Source organism: Manacus candei, unplaced genomic scaffold (genome assembly GCF_025592945.1).
Source record: "Manacus candei isolate 608988 ecotype Guabito, Panama unplaced genomic scaffold, ASM2559294v1 h1tg000088l, whole genome shotgun sequence".
NCBI classification, from domain to species: Eukaryota; Metazoa; Chordata; class Aves; order Passeriformes; family Pipridae; genus Manacus; species Manacus candei.
In genome coordinates this window covers 8,739,620-8,761,634 of record NW_026138136.1, presented here as the reverse complement: position 1 = coordinate 8,761,634, position 22,015 = coordinate 8,739,620, and the positions used below count along the sequence as shown (strand labels likewise).

The 22,015-nt window shown below is 39.9% G+C and overlaps 1 long non-coding RNA gene across 2 annotated transcripts; it reads left to right on the top strand.

Moving 5' to 3' along the window:
* Window positions 1-401: 401 nt before the first annotated feature.
* Window positions 402-6,348, top strand: LOC127482406 (uncharacterized). 2 transcript variants are annotated; one of them, XR_007908593.1, is made up of 3 exons: window positions 402-494; window positions 4,018-4,139; window positions 6,103-6,348. It is a non-coding gene; the product is annotated as an uncharacterized LOC127482406 (long non-coding RNA). The 2 variants fall into 2 exon arrangements; XR_007908592.1 differs by lacking the exon at window positions 402-494 and adding an exon at window positions 901-1,023.
* The last annotated feature ends 15,667 nt before the right edge of the window (window positions 6,349-22,015 follow it).

Below are 22,015 nucleotides of genomic sequence, written 5' to 3'. Positions count from 1 at the left end.
TTCAGTTACATAGGCATAGGAAGAACACCTTGAAATTAAAAAAAATCAAAACTTAAAACAAGTCTTGTAAACAGCTGCTAACTGACGGTGTCTAGTTTTGTACTAAGTAAAAAGAAAGACAAAATACCCTTACTAAATGTCTCTTACTAGAATAGCATAGCACAGCACTCTTAGAAAGAACTCCTGGTGTTTGTGGTCACCCTCCTGGAGCAGACACAAGGCTTCATGACTAGATGCATCTGCTTTTATTCACCATGGTGGCATCATGGCTGTCACTTTAAGTAGTTGCTGCAAACACTGTCTGGAATTGTCAGTTATATGGCTCCTGGAAACAATTAAAACTCCACCCAGGATTTCCCTCCCTTGTTGACCTCACCAGTTACTATGTCTTTGCACTGGGATTCTGTAGCTGACAGAAAATTCAAGACCACTATTCTCACCCTGCTCCCCACTCTTTAAAATGAGTTTGTGCTAGAAGAACCCTTAACAAACAGGTGAGCTTTCAAGTTGTCAAGATGCTGTTGCCCTGATATTTACCCTAATAAAAGCAGTTTTTACCTTCAGGAAGCATGGTTTAAAACAATGGCAACACTAATATGCTAGGAATATAAAATTAAAAGAAAATCTTAAAAAGGTGCCACAACCAAAGAGGTTCCAAAACAGTGTTATTTATAACACCCAGACATACACCCAGAAGTGGTACAAACAGTGATGAGGTTCTGGAGGACCCTGAAGGAGAAGCTGTGAGAATGCAGATAGGCAGCCCATGGTCTAGCTGAGGTGTGTTTGAGCACAGCGCCATAAGATGAGGGCAAACTTCACTTTAATCCATCTATGTGACATAGTTTATGCTGCTTATAGCTCCAGCTGTGCACAGACCCAACACACTGTGCCCTTCTAGCTGTGGTCTGTTAGTGGGGGACAGGACTTAACATTCAGCTTCTGCAGTTGCTGTATCCAATGAAGAGACTTTCCCTGCATAGAAGTCATCAGCACAGACTAATGCAAAAGGGACTATTTGAGGTAAAGTGTTTGATCCAAGACTTTGAGAGACCAACACCCACTTTTCAGTTTTATATTAAGGGCAACACCACGAAGTATTACAGAAAAACTGTATGGATCTAGGGGAATCAATAACTGATTACCAAATCTAGAAGTATTGTCTTGACAGGTTTAAAAAGATCAAGTCTTTCTCAAGTAAGACCATGGCATAAGCAAACCAGCACACTGAGTGAAAGTCTGCAGAAGGCAGGAGTTCTGGCAGGTGAATGTCACTACTCAGGAAGCCTTGATGTCTCTGTGAGATAACATTCTTAGGTGATTCAAATGGAAAAGCTTTGAAATTTCAATGAGAAAATCCACTAGGATGACTTGGCTATAATAGCACTAAAAGTCAAAGAACTTCAGTGAAATCCACTTTTTCCCGACCAGACAATCCCACCTCACATTCCTTTCCCTTGCTTAGCCCAAGATCCCACCATGCCAGCACATCTGCGGTCACCTGCATCCTCCCTCTCCCGCTATCACAAAAAAACCTGCTCTTCCCTTCCAGTCCATTCACTACTCTCCCTCATAAAGGCCAACATTCATGACACCTGGCTATTGCTCTCTTGCCTTCTTGTTGTCTACTGTCTACTCTGCTAGCACATGGGCTACCTGGCCAGAACCCCTGTCCCCACAGCAATCCTTCTCATTTGTGCTCCTCCAAGAGGAGTAACAGGGATCATGGAAATGATTTGGCCTTCCAGAAACTGAGGTGCTTTGGTGCCTGTAAATATTAATTTTGTCTACCCTCTCAAAACGAATGAAATGAAGCCAAGATGACTAGGAATGAATAATAAAATAAGCAAGAGCTCTTGCCCAGACAAACTGCTGAAATATTTCCAGCATTAACAGCAATAGGGTTTCATAGGGTAAAAGATTGGATTAGAAGTGTTTCCAAAATCTTAAATTGTTGAAGTTTAGTTTAGGTGTGGTTATAATCTTATGAGATACATGAAACAAGGAGCTGGCTCCAGAGGAACCCATTTGCAGCTATGAGCCAAGCTGATGCATGCTAGATGCCCCACTGAGTCAGGGTCATGCAAAGTGTCAGTCTCTGCTCTTTCAGTCCTTCCTTCTCTAAGGCCAGTCACTAGCTCAGTGTAAGACCCTTTTTGGATATGAAGGACTGGAAAAGCTCAGCATGGCTTTGTTGACTGACAGGGCTGAAAATTAAATGCTTTATTTTTAGATTCCAGCATGTTACACACCTGACTCTAAAGCTGTCTGACAAGCATTTATGTTCTTTTAATTGGCAAAAGAAGTATCGATATTGGCTTTGAAGGCTGTTAAATGTACAAGTGGAATCATCATGTTTTAAATGCTGTGGGATTAGCTGTTACTGTGATTACTAACAGCAAAGCACACAGACCAAAGTATCCCCTTTCGCCTCTCAGAAGTGCATTTTGGAGAGCAGATGGGAGCAGAGAGGTCAGGAATGGTGGGAAAAAGCCAGTAGTAGACCCAGCAGCCTCAGAGGGCTGCCTGTGAAGTATTTTCCCCTCATGACAAAAGGTTGATTTAACTGAGACCCTCTCGGTAATTGTGAAGTCCGCCTTACTATTGAACATGCACAGGAGGGGGCTTGAAATGGCCAAGTATGTCTCTTTCCAGCACGTCATGCCAGAAAGGTCAGTTAGCTTGCGCAGTCACCTCCAAAAAGGGGAAAAATCCTAAAGGAAAAAAAGCATGAACTTCTATTGCCTCTACAAAGCAAACTGTTTTTCCCCACCCCTCCACCCCTTTTTGGAGGGAAACAATTGACCTTTCAGCCCTCTCTATTCAGGAAGATGTTTTTCTAGCACATTTCTGTCTTCTGCCTCTGTTTGACACACAACAAAAAACTGAAAACAGGTTATGAGGAAGTGTCTTTTGAAGAGTTTATGCAGGTTACAGGAAGAGGCACTTAACTGTTGGCAGGTGTAAAACCTGGCTGTGAGTGATCCAGCCCTGATGACAGTGAAGAGGTGTACAGGGGGATAGTTGTTTTGCTCTGTTACACATTTCTGTATGCCGCTTCTTTAAAGATAAATAATTAAAGTTTAAACTGAAGTAAGTCCAATTAATATTTCTTCATGTCAGAAGGATTTTGGTATTCTACAACTATGACCTTTGTTGCTTTTATCTCATATAAACTAACCAGATGCAATTATTTCTTTACAGTAAGCTCTGTGTATCTACCAACATCTCATCATTCCTACCAGCTCACTTGGTATGATTTAAACAAAAAAACAAATCCTGTGCAACCAAACCCTTTTTTTTAATGGAAATATTTCTCCTTTCTGCTTTTAATGGGTTTATTTTCTAAACAAGGTTTTATTGGTTCAAAACACCTTAAAACACATGCAGTGAATTCTTATTGGGAAAAGTATGTCACTGTCCCTGTTTAAGCCCAGACTTAAAAACACTTTAAGACTCTCAAAGAATGTACAGCAGTTTAATTGATTCCAGCCACATTAACAGTCACAAAAATCTGTGGTGCTTTACCAGGGGAGTAATGGGTTGTGAATAATTTATTTTTTATTCCTCACTCACAGGTGATGGGGATTAACCTGGCTATTTCTAATGAGTTTTAGATTATTTTAGAGTGCTGAATAATATCCTGTTTGAAGGCAGCTATTATATGTCAACAAGCCAATGTTTGTGCAGTAGGTCATTCAGAAGTGAGAGGAAATTCTGACCACATACTCAGAGTTCAAGTGCTGAGTAGTCTGAATACTTTATGAACTTTGCCTGTAATATAGGGAATAAACTCAAAGTGCTTTTCTTCATCTCAATTCTTTCCTCCTCTAATCCCCCTTTCTTCTATGCCTTCAACACCCTATTTCACACTGGTGCTCCTCTCTGGAAACATAAGAATACGTGCTGCTGAACTTCTGGCTCTGAAGCAATCCCACATAAAATTAAACATTACTGTCACTAAATAAATTTCAGTGCCTTACGCTTACAGCTACAAAATTGCTCACTAATGACCAGGTGTGGCTGATAGCAGAAGCAGCTGTCCTTGCTCACAGAAGAACACTGCTTCCATGTCACAGCTGGACCCATGCCATGGAGCTGATGCAACCAGGTGTGCCTCCAATACAGCATTTAGCAAGGTAAGCACATGGAACAGCGCATGTGTATGGGAACAGTTCTCAGAGGTCTAAATATTCATGAAAACAATTTTCCTGGTGTTTTTCATAGCTAGTGCTGCTCATCATCCTACTCAGCTCTTGTTAGGAATCAACATTTCTAAGCTTGCCTCCTTTCTAAAAGTTGCCATATACCAAATCAGTTACTTGAGTAGCGAGGAATGGGATAAGTTTCTGCAGTGTGGTCTGACCAGAAAAACATTTACTGGCCCCAGTGACATTAGTAATCTAAGCCATGTCTCCCCCAGTTGCTAAAACAAAGACTCTAGAAGAGTCTCTGCAGAGCTTTTGAGGCACATTTCAATGTGGCCTAGAGCAGCTCAGATCTCCATTCAACCCAATGCTGTCATTAACATTAGGTTTGGTCTTGCTTTTAGTATGTATTAAGTCCATTCAGATATGGACTATTTCACCTCATTACTACAGAGATAGGAATGAGTAAGGAGCATTGTACATGCTACTCCTGTAGGGAACAGCTACTGAAAGTAATTCTTCTTATTGTGTGTAGAAGGAAGTAGAAAAGCAGTGAGCCAGCTTCTCTTAGCCTAGCTAATTGGGTCTGGAGAAGGGCAATAATGCTGCTTTGCCCAGACTGATTTTCTTACAATGAGATATCGTTCAGATACAAATTTCCTTTTTGGTCACCATAAAGTGACAACATAGTTGATAGAGTCTGATTCCCCTGAAATGGTGTTTTCCTAGGCAACCTTGAACTTCTCCAAGCTTCCCTAGCTCACACATGAGGCAAGGCAATTCTGCCTGAGGAACGATGCAGTTCCACAGTGACATTAATAAAAATATTTACTTCCGTTTTCTGAGCATTGGGTTGATATCTGTGCAAAGGCAGAACGTAAGGCCTGTCATCTTCCTCACCACACAGACTCACATAGGGAATTGGGACTGGAGACAGGACTTGATTCAACATAAGCCACATGTTGACTCAACATGGACTACAATGCGTGTGTTCCCGAAAGGCACAGGGGAGCCTGATGACTTTCCATGAGGAATGGCCCCTGGAGCCCAGCCAGCCACCACACTGCTGCTTGCTGATGCCTGCCTGTAGTGGCTCAATCCAGGCTGTAGGTGATGAGTGCTGAGAAGAACGTGTATGTTAGGGTAAGGTGTGCCACTGAGTATGTGTGAGCTCTTCTTGCACAGGACAGCGGTGGAAGCCGTGCTGTTTTGAACTGCACACAGCAAACTGTCACAAGCAAAAACTGTCCCTTTGCCAACTGATTTGGCATAAAGTGTCACACACACACAAGCACTCATTGAAACAGTGGCAGATGCAAGACTTCCTGTCCCTTATCCCACTGCTTGTAGACCACTGCCTCCATGCCCTGAACACTGAGAGGACTTAAGAACCCCTGGGGAGCAATGAAAAGGTAGTTTCAAAAATATCAGCTTGTCTGAAGAAGTCTTTATGTGTCAAAAAGCCTGGTGTTTTTTCTCAAATGCTTTAAATGTTTCAATGCTCTAAAATTAATGCTGTATTTGTATCTAGCTATTATACATATTTACAAACATACGTTTAACCTGTCCTTAAAAAACCTGCCTGCAAGCAGAGCAGTGGGAAATTAGTTCAAAAAGAACTAGTTACTTTTCATAAGTTATTAAATGTACTGTAAACTATTAAGTTTTAAATAGGCACTAGACTAATTAAAGGCTATTTGTAGGATGACACAACATTTTTGAAAGGCTTTTAGTCCTTGAATGCTGTTCAGAGCCTGCTAACGGCTACCAAATGGAGGAAATAAGAAATACTCTATAGCCATATGCAAATGAAAATTAAGGGGAACATTTCAGACATTGCCATTACAGAAATAAAAACAAACCCTTATCAAAACACAAAGCAAAACAAAAATAAATGTTGTGCAGCAGCCTATCCCTTCAAACTTGGGATTTGAACAACCTCATCATTCCACAGGGGAGATGGTGATTTTACAAAACAGACATGTTGCAAGTAATGCCAATGGCAGAGGAAAGAAGACATATTTCATTCTGAGGAGGGAAAGACAAACGCACACACCCCCTCCTCTGTCTGCCCCCTTCCCTGGCAGAGGCCCAGGTCAACTGTCTCAGGGAACAACAACAGCATTCCTGGTCTTCAGAAACCTCTGGAAGGAAACCAGAGCCATACGTGTATGTCTAAGCTCTTTCCCTTTTTGTGACATAAGCCTGGTTATGTATTAAATACCTGACTGGTTTCTTGGATTTTACTTTCTCGTATTTTTGATGCTTCTCTGACCCCAGCTGACTGAGATACAGAGGGAAGGGTAAAGTGGAACAATATTGCCCCACTGCCTCCAAGAGCAAATCTTAGTAAAAGAAATCCACTTGTCATTTTTGTTCATGGAAAGCAAGGTCTTTTTAACCCTGGCTACACATCACTCAAAATCACCCTTGGCACCAAGAAACTAGTGAAAACAATTTACTGGCTTATCAATAGTCAGCACTCCAAAAAAACTTTCCCTGAGAACTTTGCAGTAGTCATTCCAAAGCCCTGGAGAACCACACCCAGAAAATGAGCTCGTTTGTCAGCTATGCTGAGTGCTTCAAGTGGATTTCAAAACAAAGCAAGGACAATCCAAAACAACTGCTCCACACAGACTATTCCTCAGCCTGAAAATCAGCCTCCCAGAGTCACTACTACGTCAGGGCTTGCGTTTGTACTGGTCACATCAGTTCCTGTGACTGCTGATACTCCCAGTGATTACAGCAAGTGAAGAGGAATAATTCATTACCTTTATCACAACAGTTTTAATCATGACAGACAGAAGGGCTCTAAACATAGTACATGATTTATTCGCAGTGCTTTCTAATTTAGACACTGAGACGAGTTAGTTACTGAGACTGAATATTAAGGTTATCTTCCTGTGTTAGGTCAGTCTAGAGAAAGCAATTTTAATTTCTGGAAGGTAAAAAAAATATCAGGGACAATTATGTCTCTGTTCTCTACTTTGTTATTTTTCCAGACATCAAGAGACTTGTTAACGCATGATCACATCAGGGACTCCTGCTGCCTCATACCACTGTATTCCTACCTATCCAGACAGAACAATCCAAGAGCTATTCACATATAAACACCTGACTAATAACTAATGTAACTAATGGTTTGTAAGGTTGTTGTAGACTTTTTTGTCTTCCACTGTTTTTATGGAGAAATGGCACTGTCTGAGAGAGAGAGTAGACTGCATGTATAGGTTCAAAATACACATCACTGATGCAAAGCATTTTTACTTGAATTTCTCCTTCAAAGAGTGACTCTTTCAGTCCTAAAATCTGAAAGGTAAGCCCCTCTGCTAATTCCTTCTTGAAACCACGTGTGGTGGTACTTCAAATCTGTATTTTTCATGTACATATACATGTGTGTATATAATGTATATAGATCACATATATATATGTAAACATAAACACACAGATGTTGCTGCACCTGAAAATTTTAGTCAAAGTCTTTCTCAAAGGTGAGTTTACACTAAGGTTAAATACCAAATGACGTTTGAATAATGACACATCACGTGTTAGTAAACCCCTTGAGTGCTTTCAGCAATTTTTTCTGCTTCAGTAGGTCTTTATCAGATCTCAGTGGGTATAATTTAATATCAGAAAAATGATAGTAATTGTTAAATGTCTGTAAATGTGTGGTAACTAAGCACTACATGTGTTACTACATCAATAGGCTATTGTGCTGTAAAATGTCTTATAATTGTCCTTCAAGGAATTAAATTAAAATAAAAGAAAAAAAGAAGAGAAAAGAAGACAGGAGAAAAGAAAAGAAAAGAAAAGAAAAGAAAAGAAAAGAAAAGAAAAGAAAAGAAAAGAAAAGAAAAGAAAAGAAAAGAAAAGAAAAGAAAAGAAAAGGAAAGGAAAGGAAAGGAAAGGAAAGGAAAGGAAAGGAAAGGAAAGGAAAGGAAAGGAAAGGAAAGGAAAGGAAAGGAAAGGAAAGGAAAGGAAAGGAAAGGAAAGGAAAGGAAAGGAAAGGAAAGGAAAGGAAAGGAAAGGAAAGGAAAGGAAAGGAAAGGAAAGGAAAGGAAATAGAAAAGAAAATAGAAAAGAAAATAGAAAAGAAAAGAAAGACAAGACCTACTTCTTCAAGTCTAGTGAGAAGTGGAAATACACTGAGGAAAAGGGCAATGAAACACTCAATAGCAAATAGCAGTAACACCAGTAACTTTTGTGGTTGAAATAAATTATTCTGTTTTTTTCTTCCAGCTTCATTTTAAAAACAATTTCTATACTTTAACATTTTCTATTACATATTAAAATATAATTCAGTGTCTTGGAAAATTGTGAAACTGTGAGACTGAAGTTGACTTCAGGCTCTAAAGTAACTACAGCTTACTTTTGGGAGGTCAATGAAAACATTTAGCAGAGAGGGCTACATTTGCTTTGGAAATCATTGCCATAAAGCATAAAATTCAATTTATTTTATATAATATAAAAATAATATAATATTCTATAAATATAATAAAAAAAGGCAAAGGAGGCAGACGACATTTCAAATTGTCAGCAATTTCATTTGACCTCATTTGAACTTCCGTTCTCCATAAGATACTAATGTCTAATGAGGAAACACATGCAATTAGTGCAAGCCCACAGACTGCCATTGTTTTCCTCAGAAATACAGAAATTTCAGATGGGTCACTGGAATTGTACAACAGAGTTGGATAGTGACTTACCAGTTCAAGTCACTCTTCTGTATTAGAGGAAGGTAATATCTGCCCAACTAAAATTAAGTCTCTCTTACTGTACAATTCTATGGAAGGTATTTTTCTTCATTTCACTTCATAGAAGTTTATAACCCAGAATTCAATATTTTATACTGGTCATATAATTTGTCTGCTGTAAAGCTGTTAATGGTAGCAGGATGATCTAATCTTGCAAACCTTACTTTTTATGACATGGTGTTAGCACTGAATTCTGCAGAATTATTTCCTTTCATTTGTTTTAAGGATATTCAAATTGCTGTTGCTTGTACCTATAGCTTTCATTTCCTGGGAACCTAAAGTAAGACTTTCTCATTGCTCTTTTTGCCTGCTTGAAGCAGGCTGAACAGCTGTCAATAACTAGTCTTAGATCTCTGATTCCTTGTTTAAGTTCATTGCCATCTCTGGAAAAACTAGGTTTTTCTTCCTGTTGTATGTGAGTCTGTACATGCGTAAGTTAAATTTTACCTACAATTTTGTTCGCTGAAGTGAATAAATGAAGTAAGAATGAAATGTCTTTCTAAATTTTATGTGCTCCTTTAGATTTTCAAAACATGGATAGTGATACATAATGACCATATCTTCAACTCAGCCTTAAAATCACCAAAAAATCGTGCAATCCCTGCACAGATCTTTGCATGCTATTGTTAGGCAACCTACACTTTGAAAACTGGCCAGGACTTAAAATATTTGATGCCTAGCCATCATTCAATTTGGAAAAAAATTACCTATCTAGCATAAGAAAAAGGGACTTTTATATTAAAACATTATCAAAACTTCCTAAAATCCTGGATGATATCTGCCGGATTTTTGTTCCCAATATTTTAAATAAAATCTTCAAATAACTTCAAAGACTGGCAGAGGATTTTCAGCAGAAAATGTGTTGTTGGTCAGATGATGTAATTTTGTTTTTCTAAGTATGTGTTTCCATTCTGACTAGCCTGAAATGCTTCCCCTCTATGTAGGTTATTGCGCATTCACCTGCAAATTCCAAGGTCACTCTTCATTGCATTTTGAAAGTGATGCTCCCTGGTGACACCTTTACAGCAACCAGGAAGAACTCCTATTTTAAGGAATATATTGCATGTGTTTGTCAGAATCTTTCCAGTTTTGGAGCTGAGATCCCTCACAGCTTGAGATGAACACCATCTGGTCCTGGCAGTTCACTAGAATTAAGATTCCCAAATTGTTCCTTGAATTCCTCCCTTGAGGTTTCTCCCCTTCTTAACAACATTCTAAGGACTAAGGTCTCCCTTGGGCAAAATCTCCTTGGGATGAGAATTTCAACAACATGCATCTTTAGCCTAGTTTAACTGCTTCAGACAATTAGCTTTTCTTCAATCTTGTCATCTGTCTTTAAATTCCTTTTTCCATTGATCTCTCTGTACCTATGAGTCCAGTGGTGCCTCAGACACACATTAATACTTCTTGTGTGGTAGCAGTGACCACCTCTTTAGCTTTTTTGTAACTGAGAAAAAAAATCTTTACTTATGAGCTCAAAAGTTACAGTGGAATTTTTCACCATCCTCAGAGAGAGGAGATATATTGCAATTGGAAAAACACAGGTACACAAAAGCTTGTACAGGTACACAAAAGTTTGTACAGATACACAAAATCTAAGAGCCTAAGAGAACTTAAAAGGGTCACTGTTGTCAGCCAATTTAACTTGCAGCACAAACTGGGCCTGCTTTCTACTGCCTGAGTTTATTTCTGAATGCATGTTTTGGTTGGGATAACAAAGTCCAGAAAACTGCCCCACAGTATACTCCCTTTTAGCCCACAGACTTTGCACCCTAAAGTAAAGGGGTGGCTTACAGCAATGTAAGCAGTATTCTAGAAGATAAATATGCCTGATGTACACAGCAAAATAAAAATTAAAAGGCCAGAAAGAATGAAAATGAAGCAGAATCTGAAGAGAGTCAGCATTGCAAAGCAAAAAACGTGGCTGACTAATGGATGCATATAAAAAAATCCTTATGGTTAAAGGAGACAAAGATGACCAGGCCAGAAGGAAAGGAACTGGTGTGATGGAGGTTAATTGAAGCAGAGTTAGGGTTTAAGTTAGGGTTTGGGGTTATGGCTAGGGCATGTGTAGTAGACTAGAGAAGTAGAAATGTGCTTTGGTCAGATGGGTCAGAATGCAAGATAACCATAAATAAGCAGTAGTTAAGCACCTCCACACAAAATACACTACATCTTCTTCAAAGATGAGGAAACTCTCATAAGAAACTTTAGAGGAGGCTTTGTTCTAGGAGAAGGAAATTTGAAGTAGTCTGGTTTCTCTCTTTCAAGGTTATGAGCGTGAATACTCATAAGCTCCAGCTCGCCCTACTGGGCTCCCAAGTTTTGGAATACTGAAGTTGTGGGAACTTGTGAGCAAGACTTGTTAGTTATAGGGGAATCTGTCTTCCTTTTCTTGGATATCATTTCATGGATCAAACCAATTTTCTTTAATGACAAGAAGCCTGCTGCCAAACCCAGATGCTCCCATAAATGACCTTATTAGACTTGGATGTGACAAAGTGGCCTCTGTCTTTGCAGATCTCCAGAGCACTGGTCTTCTATTCCTGGAAGAGCCCCCGGGTTGCCGAATGTATATGGGTGTGCCGAATGTATATGGGTGTGCCGAATGTATATGGGTGTGCTGAATGTATATGGGTGCCCCATCTACCCTTTCACATTTAAGAACTTCACCACACTTACTCCTTTTCATCCTTTTCCCTTCAGTACAGTGACTCATACACAATATTCACAAAATGATTTTCAAAGCTGTTGAGTTAAATGAACAGTCTATAGCTTACCAAACCCTGACAGAAAAATTAGAGTCAAGCTGATAAACACAAAGACAAATACCAAAGGTGTAACAAAAACACAGAACTCTCTGTACTTTTGAATAATAAAAGCATTTTAGAAGAAAGAGAAACTGCTTTCCTAATATTGGATGATCTTTTCTACTCTTCAGCTTTTTCTTCAACACACCTGAATTAAATCCACTTAGAACACACACAAAGCATTCCTCTTGTTTGAACACCAATAGGACAAAACTACTGAATTGCAGTTCACATGTGGCACTGACAGAGCTGTTTCCTTCCCAGAAAACCATATAAATACCTGTATGGCACACAGCACTGAGTATATTAATGGATACTTTTAATTCAGCCTCATAATCCCATTTAAGACCAAGATTAGGTGCCTCCTATAGAATGTGCATCTCTATTTGACTCCAGATCCCCAGAAAACAGTTTTCAGAGTTGTCAAGCACTTGTAAATTTGGAACAGGTCATTTTACAGCTGGTATTCTGAGATAAACAACGCAGAAAAACAAGGTTGTACGCTTCCTGGAGGCCAGAGCTGAAATCAATGGTTGCTTTGTTTTGATGTTTTTGTTTTTAACCTGGGTGCAAAGCAAAATAAAACTCAGGTTCATAGAGTCAGCAAGAGGTAATCTTGTGCCCTTCCCCCTGTGTACTTCATAATATGTTCTGCTTCTTACCCACATCCACAGCCTAGGGACCAAGGCAGTTGTTTTGGTTATGTGCCACTGAAATCAGATTGTTCCAAAGTGTTCTGCCAGAGGACAGAATTACAGTCTTTAGGAGCCAAGGGCAAAGAACCTCATTTCAGGTTAAACCACAAGGCCATTTTTCTTTTCTACATGTGACTGAATCTCATACGAGGGATGCCTCCTCATGGAGACACTATACTCATTCAAGGCCATAGTTTCACAGCTGAAATGGTGCTGAATGCTCTTTAAGCAATAGAGTTTCAATTAAAGCAGCGACAGAGTTTTTGGCTCTTGGAGCAGCACCACGTCAGTAAGCCCAAGGACTCCAGATGTTTATCCAAAGAAATGTCATGCCAACAGCCTCTCTGACAGAGCTCCTCTGCTCTGCAGCATGCTTCAGGGGTTGTCGTCATGACTTTCTTATTGCTGCCACTCCTCTCCCCTCCAGTCCGTAGAGATTTGCAGCTTTGGCTGACTTAGCCTCTTCTTAGTGCTTCTGAGACTTCACCACAACTCCTTCAGTATTGCTGCTATCCTGTTTCAGGGCTCTGGATTGCTGCAGACCACAGGTAACATGCTACCTACTTGACGAATGATCTCAACACCTCACTATAAGCTTCCTGGGAACTGGATGTTTTCAGCTGGAAAGTTGTGCTGCCAAAGGTTGTCATCACCTCAGAAAACTCTTTTCTCACTGGGCAAACTTAGCTGCTCGGCTGCAACTTAGATAAAAGGATGATCCCTTGCTCTGAATTATATAGTTTCTCACACCTCTGACTACTTTTGAATAGGGCACAAAGTCCAGATCGTAGGTCTATATCAACTTTTGAATCGAGTGCTCAAAGCCATATAGATGAAAGGCTGGGATAAGCAGAGAAATGTTTTCCACATTTCTTTTGAATGATCCAACAACCCAACAGTGCTTGCATCTGAAACTCTGGTTCATGCCCGTTTCCACATAAAACTGTGTTACTGCTAACTGGTAAAGAACACTTGAATATAATAGACTGTTTCAGTTGGAGTTGACCTACAATGATCATCTAGTCCAACTGCCTGACCACATCAGGGCAGACCAGAAGTTAGAGAACGTTAATAAAAGCATTGTCCAAATGTCTCTTAAACACTGATAGACTTGGGGCATCAACCATCCTCTAGAAAGACTGGTCCAGTGTTTGACCACTCTCTCAGTAAAGAAATGCTTCCTAATGTTCAATCTGAATCTTCTCTGGCATAGTTTTGATCCATTCCCATGTGTCCTGTCACTGGGTACCAGAGAGAAGACCTCAGCACCTCCATCTCCATGTCTCCTCCTCAGGAAGATGTAGAGACCAAAGGACTGTAGAATCATATTAGGGGCAAGTGAACATGAATGGGAACTGGAGCAACTTGATAGAAGTGTTTGAATAAATAGTTTGAGGCATACCAGTTATTCTGGTAGTTTACTCTCATGTTTTGTTTTCAGAGTGGCCTATTTTAGCTATAAGCAGTTCATTTTCTCTAAATGGGTTAGAGTTTTGCCCATGATTTCCTCCTGTTGCTACTGCATCAATGGTTTTTCTATCTGATTGCTTAGGGAGACCTCAGAGGTGCAAATATATGATTCAGACTGGAAAGTGTAACTTCTAGTAATAGTTACTGATTCATCCTGTGAGCAAACATTTCAGTGCGAGGGTAGTCAAACCTGCAGCAGCTACAGTAGTGGATGTGTATTGGGTTTGTGTGGTCAGGTTTTGGTAGTGGGGTGGCTATGGAGGTGACTTCAGTGAGAAGCTGCTGGAAGCGTCCTCCACATCCAGAAGAGCCAATGCCAGCCAGTTCCAGGACAGACCTGCTGCTGGCCAAGGCTGAGCCAACTAGAGATGGTGGTAGTGCCTCTGGGATAACACATTTAAGAAGGGAAAAAAAGTTAATGTGCAGATGAAATTGCAGCCAGAGAATTGCAGAGTGAGAATATGTGAGAGAAAGAGCTCTGCAGATATCAAGGTCAGTGGAGAAGGAGGGGAAGGAGGTTCTTCAGGTGCTGGAGCTCAGGCTCCTGGCAGGGACCTGCAGACCCACTGAGAGAGGAACCCACACTGGAGCAGGTTTGCTGGCAGGACTTGCAACCCTGTGGGAGATCTATGTTGGAGCAGGATGCGCCTGAAGGATTACACCCCGTGGAAGAGTGACGCATGTTGGAGAAGTTTGTGAAGAACTGTGGCCTATGGGAAGGACTCACGTCAAAAAAGTTCGTGGAGAACTGTCTCCTGTGGGAGGACTCCCCTCTCCTTGTTTTTATCTCAACTCATGAACCTTTTGCTATAATTTCTTTCTCCTGTCCAGTTGCAGAGGGGAGTGATAGAGTGGCTTTGGTGGGCACCTTGCATCCAACCAGGGTCAACCCACCACAGGATGCCATATCCTTGGGTACTCTTAATGAGGTACTGTTTTCTTTTGCAGTCTCACAATATATTCATCCTTCCAAATAAAAAAATTTTTGGGCAGCTTTTCACAGTCACTTTCGCAGAAAGCAGCTCTGGGTCCAACTGGTATCAAAGTAGGGGAAGGAGGTGGAATAGGGGATAGGGAAGGGAATCAACCCACCGATTGCGTCTTGTGTCTTTCTGGTCTCAGTCCAGTCATTGCTCTTCTTACCTAGTGAGCCTGCAACAACTGTGGCTCTGTTCTCCACAGTATGTCCAGTATCATGAAACTGAGCAGATCTAGAAGCTTAACATGCTGCTGGGGCATATTTCTGTGGACCTCACATATACTACCTATGAAACAAGCATGTAGACAAGAGAAAAGCAAAATTACTGACTCCAAGGCCTCCTCACCAGCAGTTATCACATAGAAAACAGGCTCAATAATTTTGTCTGTAACCTCTCCCATAGCCACTCAAGGCAGACTTTTTAAAACAATAAGGAAATTGCTTCTTAGCCACAAAGTGCCTGTTCCTCAGCAGCTGTTCTATTCTGTTCCCTTCTGTTCTATTATTCCACTGAAAGCTTCAAATAACCTCTGTGAAGACCATATTACAAAACCAAAAGTTAAACAAGCATTCATCAAAACAAATACCTGGAAGACAAATGGCTAAAACTGACCACTGATGCTTGATACTTTAGCAATGTCATATTACTTCAGTTCTTACCCAATTTCTCATGGATGGTGATGTTGCAGCCCAGAACTGGGAGGCCCAGGAAGACTAGTAGGATAGGCCAAATGCAGTGCTGAACTCCCAAGGAAGCTGGTGGGATACCACTGATGGGAATGCGATGAGCTGCCTGCCTTCTGCACAAGCTGAAGGAAAGCAGTGTCAATGTCATAAAATAAGCTGGTTTTTCTCTTACTTGTGCTAATACGTAGTTTTTAAATCCAGGGCATTTTCTTAGGGAATATATAGAAAGGTACAGTTAGTGGCTCCAAGGACAATTCAGACTATCATTCCTTTTTGTAGTTAGCTGGTAACCATAAAACTGAATGACTTAAAATAAAGGGATGTCTTAAAATTTTAGATAACAACAGAAACACTATTTTTTTTGTAAAAAACTTGTTTGAAAAAGAGGTTAAATTAATTCATTCATTACACAGTTACCCTGCAAACTCTATTTTCCGCTCCTCTTAACTCATCTGCCCCGCTTATCCACCCAAACACAGAGAGATGTATCAGTTCTCCAGCATACTTGGTAAAAGTATAATATTTTCCTGTTTACTCTTAAACAATATTTCTTTCCAGATCAGTTTCCTGGAAGCTATGCTAATTCCTCCAGGCTTCTTCAAATATGCTAGTAACATCATTTTTTTTATCTAAATTACTATCTCAGTTGGAGTCACCAAGTTGCTATCTTCTTTGATTTTGTTGTATCTGAAAATACAAATAAAACTGTAATTCTTTGGTTCTCTACAACAAACTAGACAGTATGTGCATCTAGCCCTTACATTAAGAAAGAATTAACAGACACAGTATTCAGCTAGTAGCATTTTGCCAGAAAGCAGAGTTCTGGCAAACAGAGTGGTGGGCCAGAATGACAATGATATACAGGACTGTACCTACACTGCTGGGATTGTATAAAATCTGCTGGAATACGAGAAAAGTTAAGGTCACTGTGTGGAACAAGTTGACTCACTCAATATTACTGTGAATGACAGGAACATTTTAGTAAGTGCTCTTTTAAAGTTATAAAAATTTTCAGATTTATCTCAATTTGGCTTCATGAAAACTGAAACTTGCAGAGCTTTAAAAGAGCTTCATTTTTCCCTTTGACATGAAAAAGCTTAAAGACCACATAAGAACCTGAGACTTCTTGGAGCTGTTGGCTCCATTTTTCACCTTACCTGATATGGACTATTTATTTGCTATGCCAAACTTTCATCTCCACTGCATAATAAAGTCTTATTAATATTGTTTCTGTCTGTGAGTTTTATGCTGCTTCTCTAAAATGGATGAACCCAGTATTTTTTTGTTGTGATGGACATCAAAATCAAAGTGCCTCCGGAGGCTTACTGGCAGGGTGTACTTGTTCCTCAGCTCTCAAGAAATTCTTCATAGTTTTTGTGGTATCCCTCCATCCATACCCAATGGTGGGAAGTTCTCTGAGGAGCATATCGACTTTTAATTCATTCTTTGATTGAAACTGAGATCTGACTGTCTGAAAGGCTTGACTTGTCTTTCTTTTCTCCTTTCCTCTTCATTCTCAAGCTTAAACTTAAAACATAAGCTCATGGGGGGTGAAAAAATCCTAAATGTCAACATCCCACTACTCCCTACTCTCGGTTCCATCAATCTATAAACACACACAACCCTGTATTTTTAAGATCCAGGTTGTAACTGATTTGAGGGGCCCAGAACTGGACACAGTACATGAGGTGCAACCTCACAAGTGCTGAGTAAAGGGGACAATCACTTCCCTGGTCCTACTGGCTGCACTATTTCTGATACAAGCCAGGATGTCATTGGAATTCTTGGCCACCTGGGCACACTGCTGACTCATGTACATCCACTGCCAACCAACACCCCCAGGTCATTTTCCACTGGGCATCTTTCCAGCCACTGCCCCCAACCTGTAGCGCTGCATGGGGTCATTGTGATCCATGTGCAGGATCTGGCACTTTGCCTTATTAAACTTCACACTGTTGACCTCTACCCACTAATCCAAAATGGCCCTTTTCTGATGCCTTTGTGTGATTATCCTAGTATGCCCTTTGTGCAGTTTTCAGACCACCTAAAATTCTACAAATGCACCAGAACCATTTTCCCACTTACTAATAGTACTATTAATAGTAATAGAGGAATACTCCCTACTCTCTCAGGTTTCCTACTTCTGATACACAGAGCTCTGCAGGGATGAGTGAACTCAGAGAAAGGTTTGAAAGTTTAAGCAGTTTTCAGAAGTCTTGCTGATTCACATGGGCTGTGGAATCTGTTTGGAAACAACATGAGAAGAGATTTTCTCATGAGTTTACTGATACTTCTGGTTTTTGCTGGTGGTTAAATAAGGGAAGTACTTGAGGAGCTCACTAAAAGAGATAGTAACATGGGTACATTTCCAGATGGGACTACCAACCTTCCCAAAAATGTTTTGATAACAATGGAAGAATGGGGTTTGTTTTGAATGCCAAGCAAAATGTGTGTCATGATATACACTTCACAAGCACTGCTCTGCTGAGTTGTTGTTTTTGTGTTTCAGGAGAGGAAGTTTGTTGGGGGTTCTGGCCAGATCAGTGAGAGGAAAATGGAGCAAATGCCTGGGAGGCCGGGTGAAGCTGAAGAAACCAGTCTAATAGAACTCCTGTGTACTAATAGAGTACTGAAAGAGGAACTTATGTTTTTGTTTGGTAGAGTGTGAAATGTTAATCACTTTCAGTATCATGCTGTCATGGAAGTCGATTGAAATTGTTACAGAATGATAAACTAGAAGCAAAATATTTTTTTTTCCTTTGGACAGTATTTACTTCAAATACTCTTGCCAGGGCCAGTTTAAGGAGTCCACAAATTTCAAGAGAGACTTGTCAAATCAGATTCTGTATCTTTCTAAGAATTTGCTCACTGGAGCATTTCTCTCTTCAGTATTATTGGGATAATGACTATGACCTGGGTTTCACAGAAGGACGGTTCGCAAGGAGAGGTAGTACCTTACTAGGTAGTGATAGAGCTGAAGATAGGAGGTGAGATTTCAAGGGTACAACCTTGATATCAAATCAAATTTCACAATGCTGCTTCTGCAGTCTCAGGGTCAAACTCTCCAGCCACAGACAGGCAGCGATGTGAGACAGATGCAGAGGTTCCCTTAAGGAGACAGTAGAAGTTGCAATCCCCACCATGTAGCTACCAGTGCCTGAACAAGTTTTCCTTCTTACAAAGGGAAAGAACTAAGGTCCTAGAAAACATCTTGGATCTTCCACTCAGGCATGTTCTCAGTTGGCTTGTTTGTACTTCAACTTCCCTTTAAAGGAACCACAAAATTACAAGACACTTCTTTTTCCAGTAGCTTTGCATTGATATACAAGCCTACATCAGTAGTGTTCTGTCATACTCACTTTTTTTTATCCTAACTACCCACTTACCACAGAAATCCATGAAAGAAGCCATTCAAGAGCCAGCCATGTCTGATGATCTGCAGAGTGGCCTGTCTCTTTAGCTCAATTTACTGTAAACCTACTCTTTTCACATCCTGGGCCCTGTTGTTATTGACTCAGCTGTAACACTGCTGGTTCTCCCAGTCATAAACGTGCGGTTCCTTAATGAGCAAGTAAACAATTTTGTCACATTAACAACATGTTTACAGCACACACAGCTTGTAAAAACACCAGCATTGAGGAAAACAGCCTTCTGTCAACCCAATGCTTTCAACAAAAAAAAAGCTCTGTGGGTTTATTAGAAAGATTTGCAGTACATTATCTGAGGACTGCTAATTGCAAGCTCGGGACATGAATCAAAACTTCAAGCTCCAGTTTTCTGTAATGGTGTAAAATGCATTAGGCTTTTCAATAAAACTTAGCTGCTGCAGCAAGGTAGAAGATGATATTTCCTTACCAAATTTAACTCAGGTTCTTTAATTATGGGTGAGTATTAACAATTCAGCTTCTGACCTTTGCTATAAATATACATGTCTTTAGCTTCAATTAGTCAAGACTTGTCTGAATTTCAAGGTGAAAGTCCACTCCTGCTCCCATTTCAATCAACAGGGGAAAATGCAGGCTGGTTTCCATCTTGTTAATTTTAAACTTCGACTTCTGTGGAAAGAAAGACAGAAGGAAATGTAATGTCAGTGGTTCAAGGAGATTTTCATGCCTCTATAAAAGCTGAAAAGTGGTTTTTTGTAGCATAAGGAAAATTATAATTTTAGAATACTTGGTTTTGGTCCATTGCAAGAGCTGTATTTTTTCTCCTACCTACTGAATTTTAAGCTAGTCAAACCCTTTCTCATCAGACATCTGACAATTCTCTGCTCAGAAAGTCTCACAATTTTTGGTCTCGTCCCCGCTTTGTTATGGTAAAGGCATCCACAATAATGACTACTTTGTTAGCATTGTATCTTCCTAATTTTGAGATCTTGAGAAGATATGAGAAATAAAAGACATAGTTTAAAATTGTAAAATTAAAAATACCTAAGTAAAGAATAATTGTCTCAATGCTTGTGACAGATAAAGAAATGACAACTCAAAAATCCCATCTACATGCTTACTTGCAAAGACCATCCAACGATGTTTTAATTTTTAACCAGAAAGATTGAGGCATATTACTCAAGACTTCTCTTCATGGCAGAAATCTGATTTACTGGTTTTGATTTGCTACTCATGGTGACCAAGACTCAATTGAAATGCTAAAGGAACACCTTGTGGATTTGAAGTGAATTTCTCTTTTCTGTCTTCTACAGTGTTGCATGTAGGATTTCAAGAAAAAGTTTCAGTGACCCTAAAGTTCATATTTAGACTCAACTAAGTCTCTTTCAGACTGCAGGATTTCTTTTTCTTCCTTTTTCTAAGCTATTCCTTCCCTCTAGCTACAGCAGCTATTTATTTGTGAGTTACTTTAAATCTCTTCCATTTTATAAGGCACTTCACTTTTGACAGCACTGGAAAAAATGCAGCTTTGCCTTCTAAATTTAGTAGAAGAAGAAAAAAACCACCAGATTGTTTGCTGGTCTCTCTGCTTCTATTCTTTGGTTCCAAACTATTCTCCATAAGTTCCTGTCTATCGCCTTTCATAAATAACATCTGCTTTTCAAATTCCCTGTCTGCTAATTAGTCTGAATCGTTTGTAAGAGTACAGTACTTATTTAGAAATGTACAAATCAAATGCTAATGGATAGTAACAAGAATTTCCCACTCACTCAGCACTTACACATCAATTTCTCTATTAGAACTATGTAAAAAAGAAACAAAACTAGAAAATTTGCTGGGAAAAAAAGGAAAGCTGTTTCTAAGTTGTGCATTTGGGTTGACACTGCCAAATACTTTCAATCTTGAAAAAGATTTTTCTGGTGATATGTGTGAGTTTTCCTTATCTCTTCTAAAAAATATCAGCTGGTTTGGGGATATCTCCCTTCTGCTTGAAAGAGCTTCAACCCACATCCTTCCTTTCTCAGGGGAATGTCTCCACTCCAGGTTATAAAATACTCCCTGCTCAGTTGCTTTCTGTCTCCATGACTATTGAGAAATTTCATACAAAACAAAATACTGCAGACCAGCTCCATCAATAGAGATTGTAGGAAGGAAGTCCTGAAGTACTTATTTCCTGATTATTAAGGACTCGCTATTAAGACATCGGAGACAAATATAAATCTACTTTGCCTGTGACAAAGTATGGCTTTGAATCAAAAATGTCTATGTTCAGTCAGGCAAATTTCCTGAGCTCCAGGATCTCAGGGACAAACTCCATGATCTGATAAATCCAGTTCTAATGGTCTTTCATCAATAAGTTCCTTAGCCAAATTAAGCACACTGAAGGACAAAAGAGAAAAATTAACACATTACTTTGAATAAAGCCCAACTAAGTAAAGTGCTCAAGAGCCAGCTGGAAACATAGACATAAGCCAGAGCCATGTCAGAGGGGATTCTGTACAGCTTAGCTCTTAGATGTAAATTTTTTAATGTGTTTTATGAATGATCTGGAGAAACATGTGAGTGTTATTGGTAGGAAAAAAAATCCAAACAAATCCCCAAATCTGGCTGTACACTGCCTGTTAACAGACACTAAATCATTGCCAGGAAAAACAGCTACTGGATCTCCACCTGCAATCTGTATTTTAGTCAAATTCTTGAAAGCTGGAACAAACATTAACACTCAGCCCAGTTCTGGTCCCTCAGGTGCATCAGTGCCCCTTCCAAAAAAACAGGATATCTTTCTGAATCCCACACTTCTGACTTACAGTTTAATTGCTCGAGAGGCACGTATTCAATGGTGCCAGATATGTACAGAAGCCAGCAATAGACAAAGTCATTGCTAAGTGTTTGAAAACAGCATCTCTAATGCTCTTTTGGAAAGGAGTTCTTGGGGGAAAAAAGAAAAGTTGTTAGGTTTGGGGAGACGGGGAGCTGTCATTCCTCACCGGTGGCAACTGAGAATGGCTGAAAAGCCCCCAGTAGCTCAGTTGCTGCCACCTGATGACTGACCAGGCCCTCCCACAGATAATTTCACTGCTAGGGGA